Below are 17,320 nucleotides of genomic sequence, written 5' to 3'. Positions count from 1 at the left end.
CAAATCACTAGATGATATAGAAATGTCTTTATCATACACATGCTTGTCCTCTTCAAGTGATGGCATTAAAGCTTCGTCCATTGTTTTTCTACTAGAATTTAAGGTATCATGTATTTCACTTTCTTCAACAGTTGTTGGCACATAGATTCCTCTCGACACTTGAGAAGATTCTTTCTCAAAAACTAGTAATGCAGGAGGTGCTTCCTGTGAATTGAATGTATCATCGTGCAATTCAGTTTCAGCAGCTGAGGTTCTTCCAGAAGGTTCAAGATCTTCACCATTAGTATCTAGCAATATCAAGTTTTGAAATGCATCTAAAAACATATTATCCCAAGTTCATCGAGATATGATCCATAAGTTGTAATGCATATGATCCTAAATCCATAGAAATTTATCCTTAATGAAATAATGAATAAAATCACAAGAAAAAGAAAATACAAACACTTAGCATTCAACTTATCAAGCTGAAAATATACTTCCAGTTGCAGAAATCACCACTACAGGAGAAAGCTGTGACCAATTTGTTGGACAAACAATATAATCTCCCGAAGATTATAGAAAATTAGCCGAATTTAAATACATAAAATTAAATTCAACTTATCTGTTGAAATGACCTGAGCTGATAATCTTAGGCTGTCGGCGGGGGTTGGTTCTTACCAAGTGCAGATTGCACAGTGTCGAGAGGGCGAGCGTCAGAGAGACAGGCCGAGCAAGTGTTCAGCTGAGCGGACTGAGCGAGCGGCCGGGCGAGTGAGCGTACAATCGAGCGGACCGAGAGGCCGAGCGAGTGAGTAGTCGGATGGGCATGCAGTCGAGCGAACGAAAAGGCCGAGCGAATGAGCGGTCGAGTGAGCGTGTGATCGAGCGGGCAGAACAACCGAGCGGTCGAGCGAGTGTTCAGTAGGCTGGGTAGAAAAACCGAGCGGCCGGGTGAGCAAACGGCTGGACGAGAGAAGCAGGCAAGTGACCAATCGAGCATGTCAAGTTATCTATCTAAGATCATTTCATAACATGATTGCATACAGATTGCTACCATGTACTACAGACCAAGTGTTTGACAAACCCTCCCAGCATGTCAAGTTGAAATTTAGACAGTTTAATGAATCAATTGTCCACACTTTGAGAAATTACATGGAGAATGGTATGACTTTGCATTCGATGGAGGAGAAACATTTTCCCAAAAACGCTGCAAGCCAGTCCACCATGATAAAAACAGGTGACTCTGAAGCGGATGAAACCATAGCCGATGCATCTTCCAACATAGACAGGGGCTCCACATCAGCTCCTAACAAGCAGGAAACTGCAACAGTAAGCAAAATTGAAATGAGGGACTTAAATGAGGAAAATGCAATAACTATGAAGAATGCAAACAAAACCGAAGGTTATTACTCAAATCATCAATCTGTTAACAAAGTAGGCCAAAATGGGAGTTTAGGAGATGACAAAGGTCGACCAGAACACAGTCCTGATTGCTATATTTCTGATGCAATTTCTAGCGAATCAGGCAATTTCATGGATGCACATACTGCCATGGAATCAGAAATAGAGACAGATGATGAGGAACAGATTAGATCAGCTTTTCTTGGTATCCAATCTGAAGAATCAGATTTTGATACTGATGAGGAGGAAGAGGAATCGAAAACTCAATATTCTGAGCAATATTTACATGAAAACTCTACTTTGTCACCAGGTTTCTGCACAATATTTAGGAAAGGAACTGAAAATTCATACTTCTCAGACACTTTAGGTCACTTGGCTGTACAGTTGTTAGAGGAGAATAAGGATGACTCTTGTGTTCCTCCAAACTCAGATGCAAGGCCAAGCAAAAACAGTGGCATCGCTTCAATTGCACCTGCTTTCGCAGCAAATGGACAAGTATCTTGTAGTTCTACCAAAGACTCAATGGCAATTCCATCAGGTTCTATAGATATCAACTGGATACCTTCATCTTTTGAGAAAATTAGTGTTCAAGACACTCTGTGAGCTAGTCAAATTTTCTTGTTCTTAGAATTACAACCATATTGTGGATTTCCCTTTGCAGTCCTTCTGCCTGAAACCTACAGTAGTACCCTCAATGAAGTTTAAGGGTGGCCCTCCCACAAACCTTAAGGTCATAGCCATTTTGCCCCCCCCCCCTCTTTTCCTTTCCTTTATTCTTGGTCTCTCCAGATCGTGCTATCTTATTAACAAAAGATTATGCTATCTTTCTTTCCACTCCTATTATCTCGCCTATTCTTTCTGCTTATCCATCAGAAGTTAGCACTGGGAATCGTGGTGGCACCCTACCAGCGCCAGAGGAATCTTGTAATCCCACTTCCTCTACTTCAAAGTGCCCTTGTACACATAAAACACCAAAAATTCCTAAGGTAACATTATCCCTACAGGAAAACTAGAAATACTTGGCTCTGAGAGCCCAAATGACTCAGATATGGATGATTCTGATCCCGAAACTTATTATCAAGATGGTTTTAAACCATCCTATTTAAATACTCTTCTTAGTAAACAAGATAATCTGGATAATATTATTTCTAGATTAGAAAAACTTGAAATTATTGGAGAAAATCCAACCAAATACTGGGAAAAACATAAAGTCTATTGTAAACTTAATATTATTAATCCAGACTTAACTATAAAATCTCAAGACTTAAAATATTCAAACTGGGAAACTGAAGAATGTAGAATGCATATTACTCAACTTCTGACTTTAAAAGCCATACAACGTTCTGATTCTAGACATAGAAGTCCAGACTTTATTGTTAATAAAGGAGCTGAACAAAAGAGAGGACAGTCTAGAATGATATTTAATTATAAACGACTTAATGATAATTGCCATGAAGATGGTTATAAGATACCTAAGATACCTGATAAGGATCAACTTATAAATAAAATACAAAAATCCAAATGGTATTCCAAATTTGACATGAAGTATGATTTTTGACAAGTTAAAATGCATCCAGACTCTATTTCTTGGACAACCTTTTCTTGTCCAGAAGGACACTTTGAGTGGCTAGTTATGCCATTTGGCCTGAAAGTAACCCCTCAAATATTTCAACGTAAAATTGATGATATTTTTAGACCTGTTATAGAATTCACTTGTGTTTATATAGATGATGTCTTAGTCTTTTCCAAAACAAAAGATGAACATTATGCACACTTACATATGGTTTTCAATTTATTTGAAAAACATGGACTTATTGTATCCCGGAGAAAAATGAAACTTGCTGTTCCTTATATTGAATTTTTAGGTAGTCTTATTGGACAAGGGAAAATAACTCTTCAGGCTCATATTACTAGTAAAATTTTAGATTTTCCTGACAAAATGGAAGATATTAAAACCCTTAGATTTTTCTTAGGGTTACTTAATTATGTCAGACCATATCTTAAGGATATTGGCAAAATTAGTGGCCCATTATATAATAAAACTTCACAAACAGGGCAACGTTACTTTAATCAGCAAGATATGGATTTAGTAAAACAAATCAAAGTAATGGTGCAACAACTACCTCACTTAACTTTACCATTAGATACAGATTACTTAGTCATTGAAATAGACGGATGTGAAACTGGATGGGGAGGAGTCCTATATAGTAAACGCTCTAAATATGACTCTAAATCATCTGAACAATTGTGTAGATATGCTTCTGGTAAATATAAAGAAAAAGGAAGACTTACTTCTCAAGACTTTGAATTATTAGTAGTAATATACTGCTTAGAAGCTTTCTTCTTATTTATTTGCAATAAACCAGAAATTACTATTAGAACGGACTGTGAGGCTATTGTAAAATATAGCCAGCAAACAAAAGAAGTTAGAAAAGGTTTAGGATCAAAAAGATGGCTTAAATTTACTGATGCCATTTTACATAAGGGACTTAAAATTCACTGGGAACATATAAAAGGGAGTGCTAACTCTATTGCAGATACTTTGTCTCGATTACTTACTTAATTACTGCTGTTTACAGTGTTGGTGCAACATCCCTCAGGTCAAGGTTGACCTGGTTGACCAAGCTGAGTCTTGGTTTGAGTTTAGATGTTTGACAATAAGATATTGATTGAAGAAGAGTCAAGTAGGTCAAGGATGACCGGATACTTGACTGGGAAGTCCTAACTGGGATGTTAGGCAGGAGGAAAATCCTGGTGAGTGAAGCCAGGTGAAAGACCTAGTGAGTGAAGCTAGGCAATTGGGAAGTCCTAGTGAGTGAAGCTAGGCAGGAGAAAAATCCTGGTGAGTGAAGCCAGGTGAAAGACCTAGTGAGTGAATCTAGGCAATTGGGAAAGACCTAGTGAGTGAATCTAGGCAATTGGGAAAGTCCTGGTGAGTGAAGCCAGGCAAGAGAAATCCAGATGTCAAGGTTGACCAGACATCTGGTGAGAGTCCAAGTAGGTCAAAGGGATTGACCGGATACTTGACATGAGGAAGAAAAGTCCAAGTAGGTCTTAGGGAGTGACCGGATACTTGGCAAGAAGAGAAAAGTCCAAGTGGGTCAAAGGGATTGACCAGACACTTGGTGAGAGAGTCCTAGCTGGTCAAGGGTGACCGGATGCTAGGTCTTATGTACCAACAAGTCATGTTTGACTAGATGTTGGTTTAGGGGGCTTTGGGCTTGGTTTTGGGCAAAAACCAATATCTGGATTGATCCGTGGATTGATCCAGCAGGTTTGGATTGATCCAGCAGGTTTGGATTGATCCGTGGATCGATCCAGAAGATCTGGATCGATCCACCAATCGATCCGGTGAGTCCCCGCGAACAGAACCTCTCTGGATCGATCCGTGGATCGATCCAGAGGTCCCAATCGATCAGTGGATCGATTGGGACACTGCTGCTTCGCGCGATAAGTGCTGGATCGATCCGTGGATCGATCCAGAAGTTTTTCCAGAGCACAGAGGCGCTCTGGATCGATCCGTGGATCGATCCAAAGCCTCCCCGATCGATTGGGAGCATTCCAATCGATCGGGATTTGACCGTTAGCGTCGATTTAAGCCGCAGGCGTTCATTTCCTTCGGCAGAACTTCACCGATTCACTTCAGATCTCTCGCCAACTCCTCCACAGCGCTCTCAAAGATCAGATCGCCAGTTCTTGAAGGATCTTGGAAGCTTTCCAAGTCAAGAGGCGGATCAAAGGCAAGAAGAGAAGCTAGGGTTAGGGTTTTCTGTACTCATTGTAAGCTTTGCGCTTGTATTTTGTTTCCCTTTCCTTTCTTCTTGTACTGAGAGTCTTGTAGGGCTTCTCCACCCTCGGTAGTTACCGAAAAGGAGTGTTTTCATAGTGGAGGGTGCGTGCGTGGTGTGGATCCTTGGACTAGTCACCTCTTGTGAGGTGGATACCAAGTAAACCAACCGTGTTAGCGTTGTGTGAGTTGTTTCTGTATTTTCCGCTGCACATCTTAGAAGAAACAAGCAACGCCGAGCAACGAGCGAGCGATGAGCTATTCACCCCCCCTCTAGCTATTTTTGGTCCTAACAAGTGGTATCAGAGCGAGGCCGCTCTTCACCGGAATCATCGCCGGAAGGGTCAAGCATAAATAAGAAAAGCTAGAGGGTGAAGAAGTTGGAGCAAATTCTTCAAGTTCAAGACTTTATCAAGCTAAACTTCAAGATGCAATTCCAAGATGGACTTGGATTTGACACAAGGGTGGCTCCACCATACACTTCCACGAGTTTCGATTCTTGGAAATCAAGAATCGAAAATTTCCTTATGATGGAGATAGAGCAATGGTTTGCTCTAATGGAAGGCTTCGAGGCTCCAAGAAATTCAAAGGGCAAAGTTCTCAAGAGGAGCAAGTGGAGCCAAGAGCAAGTCCAAAGGTGCGAGGCCAATGACAAAGTGACCAAGCTCTTGGTCAATTTATTGCCAAGCACCATCCTTTGCAAAATTGGAGAATTTGAAGATGCAAAGGAACTATGGAGCAAATTGGCCAAGCTTCATGAAGAGATCCCCTCCACTGTACAAGAGCAAGAAGAATCCAGAGAGGGTGACTCTTTGGAGCAAGACCAAGAGGAGGACTCCGAGGTTGAGAGATGCTCAACCTCCGAAGAAGAGGAAATCCAAGAAGCTTCATCCTCAAGGGAATGCACCGAAGGGAACAAGGAGGGAGCATACTCCTTGTTTCATATTCAAGATGATGAAGCCTCCACCTCTAGGATTGAGGGGGAGCAATCCTTGGTGACGCCGGATCAAGAAGAAGGAGAAGCTTCTACATCCGGGTCGAGAGAAGAAGAGGAGGAAGAAGCAACTACCTCTACAAGTCAAGAAAAATCAAATGGAGGAGAATCAAGGTCCGATCAAGAGGAAGCTTCTACCTCTGGATCCAAAGGAAAAGATGTCACCCCTACACACAAAGGTATAAATGTTTCAATTAAAAATAAAAATCATATAATATGTTTTGAGTGTAGGGAAAATGGACACTACAAGAGTAAGTGTCCCAACTTGGCCAAGAAGAAGGGCCAAGTGGCACAAAAGGGCAAGGTGAAGCCCAAGGAGACCATTCCCGGGACAAAGAAGAGCAAGGAGCACATTGTGTGCTTCTCTTGCAATCAAAAGGGGCATTACCGAAGTCAATGCCCTAAGGGGAAGAAGGTGGTCAAGGCTCAAGGAGGCATTAGTCAAGGGGGAGCCTCCAAGGTAAAAAGGAAGGTATCTTTTATTGAGCCTATTCCCTCGCATTATGGTAAAAAGCATGATAGTTCTAATTTTTATCATTTTAATGCAATTTATCATAAGAATAGGAAGCATGAGGGCATTAAGGAAAAGCATGTGGCCCTACATGCCAAATCTACTACCCCTAAGGCTAGAAAGGTAGATAGAGATTTGGGCAAGAACACTAAGGATAATAGATACAAGCCTAGAAACAAAAATGCTCATGGGTGTAATGAAAAATCAAAATCTAAGGATTTAATGATAGAAAATCAAGTCTTGAGGTCAAGACTTGACAAACTAGAAAAGACCCTAAAAAGGATGGAGAATATCCTTAAAGGGCAAAATGAGCAAAATCTAGGTTTAGGACAACAAGGGTCATCCAAGGGCCATAGAGGTTTGGGATACAAACCTAAAATCAAAAAGGATGTACCTACTTACCATAGGGTTCCATATAGCTATGGAACCAACCCTAAGTCTAGAAGTCAAGTCAAGGATACAAGGGAAGTCATCCCAAGAAGTATCTTTGCAACAATAAATGTGACTAAGACTTCTAAGAAGTCTAAGAAAGTCACTAACAAGGTCACAAGGGAGGTTATCCCTAGAGTTGACCTAGAAAAAGTGACCAAGGCTTCTAAGAAGTCAAACGAGGTCACTAGAAAGGTATCTAGGGAAGTTATCCCTAGTGAATACTTAGAGCATCCAAGGAGCACCAATAGGTTTTGGGTTCCTAGGAGCATCTTCTCTACCCCATAGATGGGTTAGAGAGTGTCAACTCTAAGAAGAAGGGTAGTTAACCCAACTTTGAAGAAATTGACACTCAAGGAGCATTTTCAAGGTTATTCTTAACCTTTGAAAATGAAGTGGATTTATGTTTACTCTTGGGAAGAGTAAAATGTGTCACAATTTGATAAATTGGATGATATTTTAAGTGACACAAATTGGAAAAAGTTAAATGTGCCTAATGGTTGAAAAATTGATTTTATCTTAAAATGGCACATATTGAGAAATCATAAGAACTACCAAGTTGGGATTTTGGTATGTTCTTAGAAAATTAAAGGAAATTGAAGCTTTATGTTGAAGTGCTACTCTTGTGGAAAAATGAAATATGCCAACATTTGAGGATATGCTTAATTTCAACTGGCATAAATTAATCAAGGGAATTAGAAATGCCAATTTAGGCTTTGACATTTTCTTGAAGCACTTTAGGGCAATCTAGGTTTAAGTTGTAAGTTTAGCTAAGGTTTTAAGGATACTTAGATAGTTAATCTAGGTATATTTTATTTATGCTAAATCTTGCCATGATTGTTTGCCCATCATATGTCATGACATCATGTCTATTTTTGCATTCATGTTTTATTATGAAAAATCCAAAAATACCATGTCATGACATTCATACATCATGTAATTATAGGATATTTTCTTTTGAAAATTATTTCTTTTTGATGTATGCCATAATATTATCATGCATTAAGTTTAATTCCTTGTAATTAAGGACAAAAGGCATTTAACAACACTTATTAACAAGTGACATCCTAGGTGGGTGTCTAATATCTCCAAAATGCCTAGATAGATATGCATGATCCCTAGATTAGGGCAAAACCAAAATCTACATCTCACAAAGACCTATAAGATGACTTGTATGTGTTTTTAGTACACATTAGATACAAGTGAGATGTTATGATGATGAACAAAACTCAAGATGTTGATTTAGTGCATTCTTTTGAGTTTTAGGTTCATCAAAACACATAGTTATGTATTTTCCCATCATTGGGAAAGCTAATGTACGAGTCATGTGCATTATGCCCAAGGAACATGATGGGATATTGGTTTTGAAAATGTTTTTAAAATATTTTTGGAAAACCTTGGTGAAGACTATCTTTTGATAGTAATCACCATTGAATAGTTAGACACAAACTTGAAGAAAACGCTAAAGTTTTTGCAAGTTTTCAAGTTTGTGTCAATCTTTGAAAATATGAAGTATTTTCATAGAAAACTATTTTTCCATGATTAAGTATGCCCTAAATAATGTCTACACAAAATTTCATGATTTTTGGATTTTTGTAGAATTTTCTAGGGGTTTCTGAAGTTGGCTGAATTTGAAATTCAGCAACTATCAGAGGCTCCGATCGATCCATGGATCGATTGGAGTGCCTGAATCGATCCGTGGATCGATTCAGAAGGCAACTCTTGCGAGCAGAAGCTCGCTGGATCGATCAGCCGATCGGTCCACACATCCTGAATCGATCAGTGGATCGATTCAAATAGGTTGAATCGATTGGAACCCAACTCCAATCGATCCAGGACGCTGATTTTGGCTGGGAAGGTCTGATTTCAGCACTCTAAACCTATTTTAGTCTAGGTAACCATTCCAAACCCCTAAAAATACATTTGTATACATAAAACGGGTGTTTTCGTGTGGAAAACAAGGATGGATTGGTTAAGGAAGGCTAAGTTGAAGTTTAGGTTGAAGTTTGTTTCAAATTTTGAATATTTGAACATCAAAACTTCTAAATTTGGGTTTCCTAAAGGTTTAGGGATTCCAAGTCATTGTTGGTGCAATGACAGAAGTTACCACCATGTCTTTAGGGGGAGGGACTCTTTAAAGGCATGAAAATTATTTTTCATGAACCTTGGAAGGTGGTTAACCTTCTTTAAAGAAAATGCTCATGGATGAGCTTTTGAACTTAAAATGGGGAGTGGATATCCTCATTATTTCAAGTGGGAACTCAAGAGGTTAGAAAATGCTCAAGGTTGGGTATTTGTCTATATTGAGGAAGAAGTTAAGGATAAATGAAGGGTATGGGACCTTCATTATCGTGTTGGTTCAACGAGTGAAGTTGTAACCAATGATGAGCAACTCTTCAGGGGGAGAGTTTTCAACAAATGGATTTGTTGAAGTGTGCCCAAAGAGGGGGCATAGGTTGATGTGTGCCAATAGGGGAGAATGAAAGGACGTGTGAAAGGGAGTAAGTTAGGCTTTCATTATCTAAGAGGGAGGTTGCCCTCTTAGGGGGAGAATGAAGAGTTTAACTTATGCTTTCATTACCTAGTGGCACGAAGAATGAGGCTATGGGATTAGCCTAACTTACATGTGGTATTGTAAGTGTTATTGTGGTATTGTCAAACATCAAAAAGGGGGAGATTGTTGGTGCAACATCCCTCAGGTCAAGGTTGACCTGGTTGACCAAGCTGAGTCTTGGTTTGGGTTTAGATGTTTGACAATAAGATATTGATTGAAGAAGAGTCAAGTAGGTCAAGGATGACCGGATACTTGACTGGGAAGTCCTAACTGGGATGTTAGGCAGGAGGAAAATCCTGGTGAGTGAAGCCAGGTGAAAGACCTAGTGAGTGAAGCTAGGCAATTGGGAAGTCCTAGTGAGTGAAGCTAGGCAAGAGAAAAATCTTGGTGAGTGAAGCCAGGTGAAAGACCTAGTGAGTGAATCTAGGCAATTGGGAAAGACCTAGTGAGTGAATCTAGGCAATTGGGAAAGTCCTGGTGAGTGAAGCCAGGCAAGAGAAATCCAGATGTCAAGGTTGACCAGACATCTGGTGAGAGTCCAAGTAGGTCAAAGGGATTGACCAGATACTTGGCATGAGGAAGAAAAGTCCAAGTAGGTCTTAGGGAGTGACCGGATACTTGGCAAGAAGAGAAAAGTCAAGTGGGTCAAAGGGATTGACCAGACACTTGGTGAGAGAGTCCTAGCTGGTCAAGGGTGACCGGATGCTAGGTCTTATGTACCAACAAGTCATGTTTGACTAGATGTTGGTTTAGGGGGCTTTGGGCTTGGTTTTGGGCAAATACCAATATCTGGATTGATCCGTGGATTGATCCAGCAGGTTTGGATTGATCCGTGGATTGATCCAGCAGGTTTGGATTGATCCGTGGATAGATCCAGAAGATCTGGATCGATCCACCGATCGATCCGGTGAGTCCCCGCGAACAGAACCTCTCTGGATCGATCCGTGGAACGATCCAGAGGTCCCAATCGATCAGTGGATCGATTGGGACGCTGCTGCTTCGCGCGATAAGTGCTGGATCGATCCGTGGATCGATCCAGAAGTTTTTCCAGAGCACAGAGGTGCTCTGGATCGATCCGTGGATCGATCCAAAGCCTCCCCGATCGATTGGGAGCATTCCAATCGATCGGGATTCGACCGTTAGCGTCGATTTAAGCCGCAGGCGTTCATTTCCTTCGGCAGAACTTCACCGATTCACTTCAGATCTCTCGCCAACTCCTCCACAGCGCTCTCAAAGATCAGATCGCCAGTTCTTGAAGGATCTTGGAAGCTTTCCAAGTCAAGAGGCGGATCAAAGGCAAGAAGAGAAGCTAGGGTTAGGGTTTTCTGTACTCATTGTAAGCTTTGCGCTTGTATTTTGTTTCCCTTTCCTTTCTTCTTGTACTGAGAGTCTTGTAGGGCTTCTCCGCCCTCGGTAGTTACCGAAAAGGAGTGTTTTCATAGTGGAGTGTGCGTGCGTGGTGTGGATCCTTGGACTAGTCACCTCTTGTGAGGTGGATACCAAGTAAACCAACCGTGTTAGCGTTGTGTGAGTTGTTTCTGTATTTTCCGCTGCACATCTTAGAAGAAACAAGCAACGCCGAGCAACGAGCGAGCGACGAGCTATTCACCCCCCCTCTAGCTACTTTTGGTCCTAACATACAGTTATGGATTTCCAAAAACGCGTACGTACTTATGGATACCAAAAGACTATGAAGTTTGGTAATCAGGAACTTCCACAATTCACTCGCAAAGGAGATACTTTTGATTTTCCATACAGAACTCAACTTGATAATGTACAACAATGATTAATTGATAATATCTGGAACATCCCTACTTCACCAGGAGTATCTAGTCAGAAGATAGCTATCATCAATGCTCTATTCAATTATTTCTCCACTACCATACAAAAACCACTTGGAAAGAAGTTTACTTATTATGCAATTCTCTCAGGACCATATGTTGGTCTTTACTCTACTTGGGACGAAGTCAAAGTCTACTTCCAGAAGAAGACAAACCTTCTTATAAAGGCTTCTATTCTCTTAATGAAGCCTATGACTTATTAAGAGAAAAATTAGGCCCAAACTTCATTATCAGTTCAGCACTTCAGTCTCATACTAATAACAGTAAACTTCAGGAAGATAAGACTTATTTAATGGCTGCTACTTCTTCAGAACAGCAAGCAACTGACCTCTTATCAGTTCCACTTAAACCTCTCAATTATCAATCTTTAGAAACCCTTCAAGGCCAAAAGAAGAAAGACAATCTCTTCTCTTTAAAAGCACTTCCAGAAGACATTTCTTTATACTTAAGAATACTAGGAGATACATCCTCCTACAAAACTTTCTTGGAATTATCAGATGCACTTAATTGGTTTCATCAAAATCCCACTACGGGTATTATGATTACTTATACTGAAGAATACTCAGATAAACTTCCTTGTACTAATCAATTTCCCCAGTGTACTCAGCCTATGGAATTAGGCTGCAGATGTCAATTGTTATACTCAATCAGACAAGCTAATTTACAACTTGAAAAATTTCAACAAAGAAATTACAGAGGAAGACTTATTACACCAGATTCCCTAATGACTTATGGATTATTACATCAAGTCTGGATACAAGAATTAGATTCAATTCCATTATTATCACCAACTCTTGGACGACTTACTCAACATTTATTAGAGGAAAGAGAAACTTTTGTTCTAGCTACGTTTGACAGCTCGCCTCCAGAATGGCTTCCTACACAAACAGAATCAGCTAGACACTTGATTAAACTTGATGTTCAAGGCCTCAATATTCAGTTAACAGCATTTGAAGATTATTCTTCTCATCCAGACAAAGAATGGCTTTCACCAAAACCATTGTCTGAACAACTTAAATACTGGAGAGCTTCTCTTCAAGGGAGTTCTTGGTTACGGGATCCATATAACGATCCTACAGAATATATGTTGGCAGGAGAAACATTTACACAGAAAATTTACTGGCCTACTAAATGTGGCACAGTTCATTTTCCCTTCCACTATACAACTCAGCATCAAAATTTATGCCAATTCTACCAAAAGAAAAATGCTGCATGGTTAAAACAAAAGACTTCTTCCATTGCTTCAACTACAACAACACTCCCAATGGGCTCTGTCGAAGAAGCCAACTTAATTAACATGATGGAAATATAAGTCATGATGTAAGCAATGATGTCAGCAATAATCATGATAATTTCAGATGATGGAAGCAATGACGACAACAGTCATCTTGACGAAAGCAATGACTTCAGACAGGATATGACCTATGTGCTGACCTCATACTATATTTCACGTTACACTTCTAGTTTGTTCTCCTCTTCTCTATAAATAGATGCCTTCTCCTTATACAAGAGGCATTGAAGCAAGTGTAAGCAGTTGTATTCTCAAGTCTGTAAGCTCTTTGTGAGTCTGTAAGTTTTTCTTCTTTTGTAAATTTGTAGTCTGTAAAATATTATCTAAATAATAGAAGTGTGTTTTTATGGCTGAGTAGTTTTCCTCTCTCTCTAAACCTTCTGATTTTTATGTGTTGCTTAAACAATAGTCCTCAGTCCTTCTCAGATGCTTCCATCTGTAACTAGATAAGAGAGAAGACGGAGTATAGTTTTTGGTTCTGTAAAACCTGTGCTGGCTAAGTAAGGCAATCTAGCAGTGCATGCTATAATAAGACCTGAATAGCCGGGATAAGAAACCAAGAACTATCCAAAAGCTCTAGAGGCTCTCTACTAGGTGAGGCTCACTGGTGAGTTTAAACAACATCTAATTACCTAAGGTTTAGAGTGAGTTCTTTATCCAACAATCAACTAAATTCTGTTATTCAACATCCAAATATAATATATATATATATATATATATATATATATATATATATATATATATATATATATATATATATATATATATATATATATATATATATATATATATATATATATATATATATATATATATATTCTAAAACTTTGTCCTGATTCAGAGCAGACGTTTTCTTTTCTTTTAATGGCACATCTTCCAGTAAAAATCTTGACTATTTGGATCTTGCTTTACAACCTAGAAATATCATAACTCTAGATCATAACAAACATACTTGTTACGTTAGAAGTAAACAACTTGGTCATCTTTTACACTCTGATCAACCTCACTTAAATACTTTAACTGATCTACTCTTGAGCTTTGCTCTTTCTGTAGAAACTCATCATCAAACTTTAACATATAAGTTTGAATATCTACTCACCATATCTCTTCAACTACAAAAGGTTGTAGCTGAAATCCTACTTAATCTTGATTATCTAAAACAACAAAGAAACTTAAAACCTGCGTCTGAGACAGAAACTCAACAAGTATTATCCCAATCAAAAGATTTAATAGTTAGCAATAGAACTCAATTAAACGAAAAATTAGATAAAATACTTACTCTATTAGAAGAACTTAAATATAAATGAACAAATTGAAATATGAAAGTACACATTATGAAGATGCTCTAGAATACACTAAACAATTTTCAGTTACAAAAGAAGACGGGTATTGTACTATAGATCTTCCTGGTAAAGGAGATCAAATTCAGATACAACAAAATAATACTATACTTGCTCTTCTTACTTCCCTTCATTATCGTCTCACTGTAATAGAAACTAAACTATTACAAGTAGATAATCACTTAACTAGTCTGTAAGATTTAGTGAAGTTCAAGAAGCCTTTTCTAAACTCACTAACGATCTTAGTAACCTTTCCTTAGGAAAAATTATTCCTAAGAAACCACCAGTCACTTCTAAATTTTTAACCTATAAACCAAATGAGTCTGACTAAAACTGAACCATTTTCTGGTACTTCTAGATCTATTAGATCTATGGAAGCTAATACTTCCTCTTCTTGGTTAGATGCTATTACTAAAAGAAACATCACTTCATCTTTAGGCCCTCTTAGGTTAGAAGAAGTTATAGACATAGATAAAGATTTAACAATCTTTTCTAATGAACAATTAAATGCTCTAAATCCCAAGAAACTTTATAGTCAAGGAATTTTAAACCTTTCTACTTCTGTCTATAGACATCATAGACAGGAAGCTCTTCACCTTCCTGATGGAGGTGAAGTAAAACTTGGTCTAATGACAGAAGAGGCTGCCAAAAGTCTCTATCTTAGAAAACATAATTATATACATCTTGGTCTTATTGTGTTTGGACTCAGAGGATTAACTCGAGCCAAACTAGGAGGAAAAGTTTTACTAGTCTTACATGATACACGTTTCTCTGATACAGAGAAAGCTATTATAGGACTAATAGAAGTAGATATGAATGCTAATTTAGGTATTACTTATTTATGTCCCAATTTTAATATGACTATTCGTGACTTTGTAAAACATATCCAAATACATGTCCAAGCAAAAGGCTATGGCCAATTTCAAGGAGATAATCTGCAACTTGATATTATTTTCTTAGGAAAAACTATGAACCATATGCATAATCACTTTAAAATTTCAGTTACTGATATGATAGAAGCTTTAACAACAAAAGGAATACACTTTTTAAAACCAAGAGAATACACTTCTGAAACCTTAGCAGGTTTAGAATGGAACATTAATTTACAAAATCATGATGCTACACTTAAACCTACTACATCCCTAATGTAAGATAGTAATAATAAACTTTCTCTACGTTTCTCTGGATATCAACCCACTTCAATGGTACCTAAAATAGAAACAGAAGAAGAATCAGTACCTCATTTAAATTTAATGCTTCAAAGTAAACACATAGCACTAAAAACCCATTTAGAACAACAAAAACAAATACTTGAAGAACTTTATCAAAAACATTTAAAACTTATCCAAACTAGAAAAGAAGGACCAATACAATTTATGAATCGTGCTGAATCCTCAGCCACTTCAAAACCATACGACGTTAGGTTACCAGAAAGTACCATGAAAACCATGGATTATGGACAAGATCATCCACCCAGAACTAGAATAGTTCCTTATACTAATAATAATCCACTAGTAAGAACTACTGGAAAACGTAGACCTCCAGAAATGACTTTCTTTGGAAAGGATCCTGTATTACTTAATATTACAGAATGCGACCCACAATTATATGATACATACTTAGAGCAATGGATAGTATCTGTAAAAAGAGACTATCAAACTAAACATGAAATGGATATAGAATCAGGAGAGGCTATGATTAGAGTAGGAGAAAATTATTTAGGAGACGTAGCTAGGGCAGCATGGGAAGATTTTAAAACTCATTTTCCTTTAGAAATAGCTCGTATTGCTTCACAAGGAAATAATATACTTAATTTTTGTCATGCTATTCATAGATTATTAACTGCAAGAGATGCTAATATTGGTTTAGATATTAGACAAAAAGAAGCAATGAGAGACTTAGAATTACAACTGTTTAACTGGAATTATATTAAACCATTTTGTAATGACTTTTTGGTACTTACGGCAGTCTCAGGAAACTATTGTAATCCTGAATTAGGAGAAAGATTATTTAGTAAATTACTTGGAGAATTAGGAAAAGAAATTCATAAGTCTTGGATTGACTTACAAGTACCCCCATTATATGATAATATTGGAGTTCGTATACAACATATCCTAACAACACTTAAAACTAAATGTACTTATATTCAAATTCAAAAACAACTTAAAAACCAACAATATGGATTCTGTAGTGAAATCTATACTCCACAACAATATGGTACTCAACAACAACAAACAAGAAAGAGAAATTATAAACAACAGAAAAGATTACCTCCTCCAAAACCAAAATACAAACCTAAGAAAATTTATTATCTTAGAAAAAGCAAAGAACAAAAACCTTTCTTAAACAAAGATAAACATGTAAGAAAATTTAAACCTAAGAAAACTTATTCTAATACAATTACTTGTTTTGCCTGTCATAAACCTGGACATTTATCCTCAGCTTGTCTTGAAAGGAAAAATTTATATAGTAGAGAAGCTGAAGTAGTAGGTAATACAAACTTAGACTTAATTGATATTCAAGATGATGTCTCTAGTACTTCTTCTATTTATTCTATCTTATCAGTGTTAGATCTCAAGGATCTACCAGCTCCAGTACCAAAAGATTATTCTTTAATCAACTCTTTCTTAGACACTCCTTATATATCTGACTCTGCTGATGAGGAAGATTACTTGTCAGATCCTTTATTTGCTGATACCCTTCAAGAGTTTCAACACTTAAATCTTATGTATCATCATTTTATTCCACAAAATCTTACTGACCTTAGATCTGATCAAAGAACTTGTACTCATGACTGACAACTAAAACAGGGATATGATCATATTTCCTACTTTGCTTGTGGTTATTATCCTTCTCTACAACAAAGAGGCACTTGTAAACTATGCCATAAACAATGCTGTAATTTATGTCTTAATACTCTTTTTCAAATTATTATCCCACCTACACAACATGTTAGAAAAAGTACACGTAATACTTTATTAGAATCTCGTGTTTCTATTTTAGAAACTAGACTTAATCTATTAGAAACAGAATTAACTCTTTTAAAAGAAGAAACATATCCTCCTGACGAACCAAGCCCCTCTTCTTATTTTCAGGATCCTTATTTAGATAAGGGAAAAAGTCCTCTTACAGAGGAACCACCTCCTAATCCTGAATTCGTTTTTGTCCAAACTACCAGTATCTGTAACACTGG

The sequence above is a fragment of the Zingiber officinale genome, chromosome 8B, assembly GCF_018446385.1.
Source record: "Zingiber officinale cultivar Zhangliang chromosome 8B, Zo_v1.1, whole genome shotgun sequence".
NCBI classification, from domain to species: domain Eukaryota; kingdom Viridiplantae; phylum Streptophyta; class Magnoliopsida; order Zingiberales; family Zingiberaceae; genus Zingiber; species Zingiber officinale.
The sequence above is the reverse complement of the archived record's forward strand: the minus strand, read 5'-3'. Positions refer to the sequence as shown.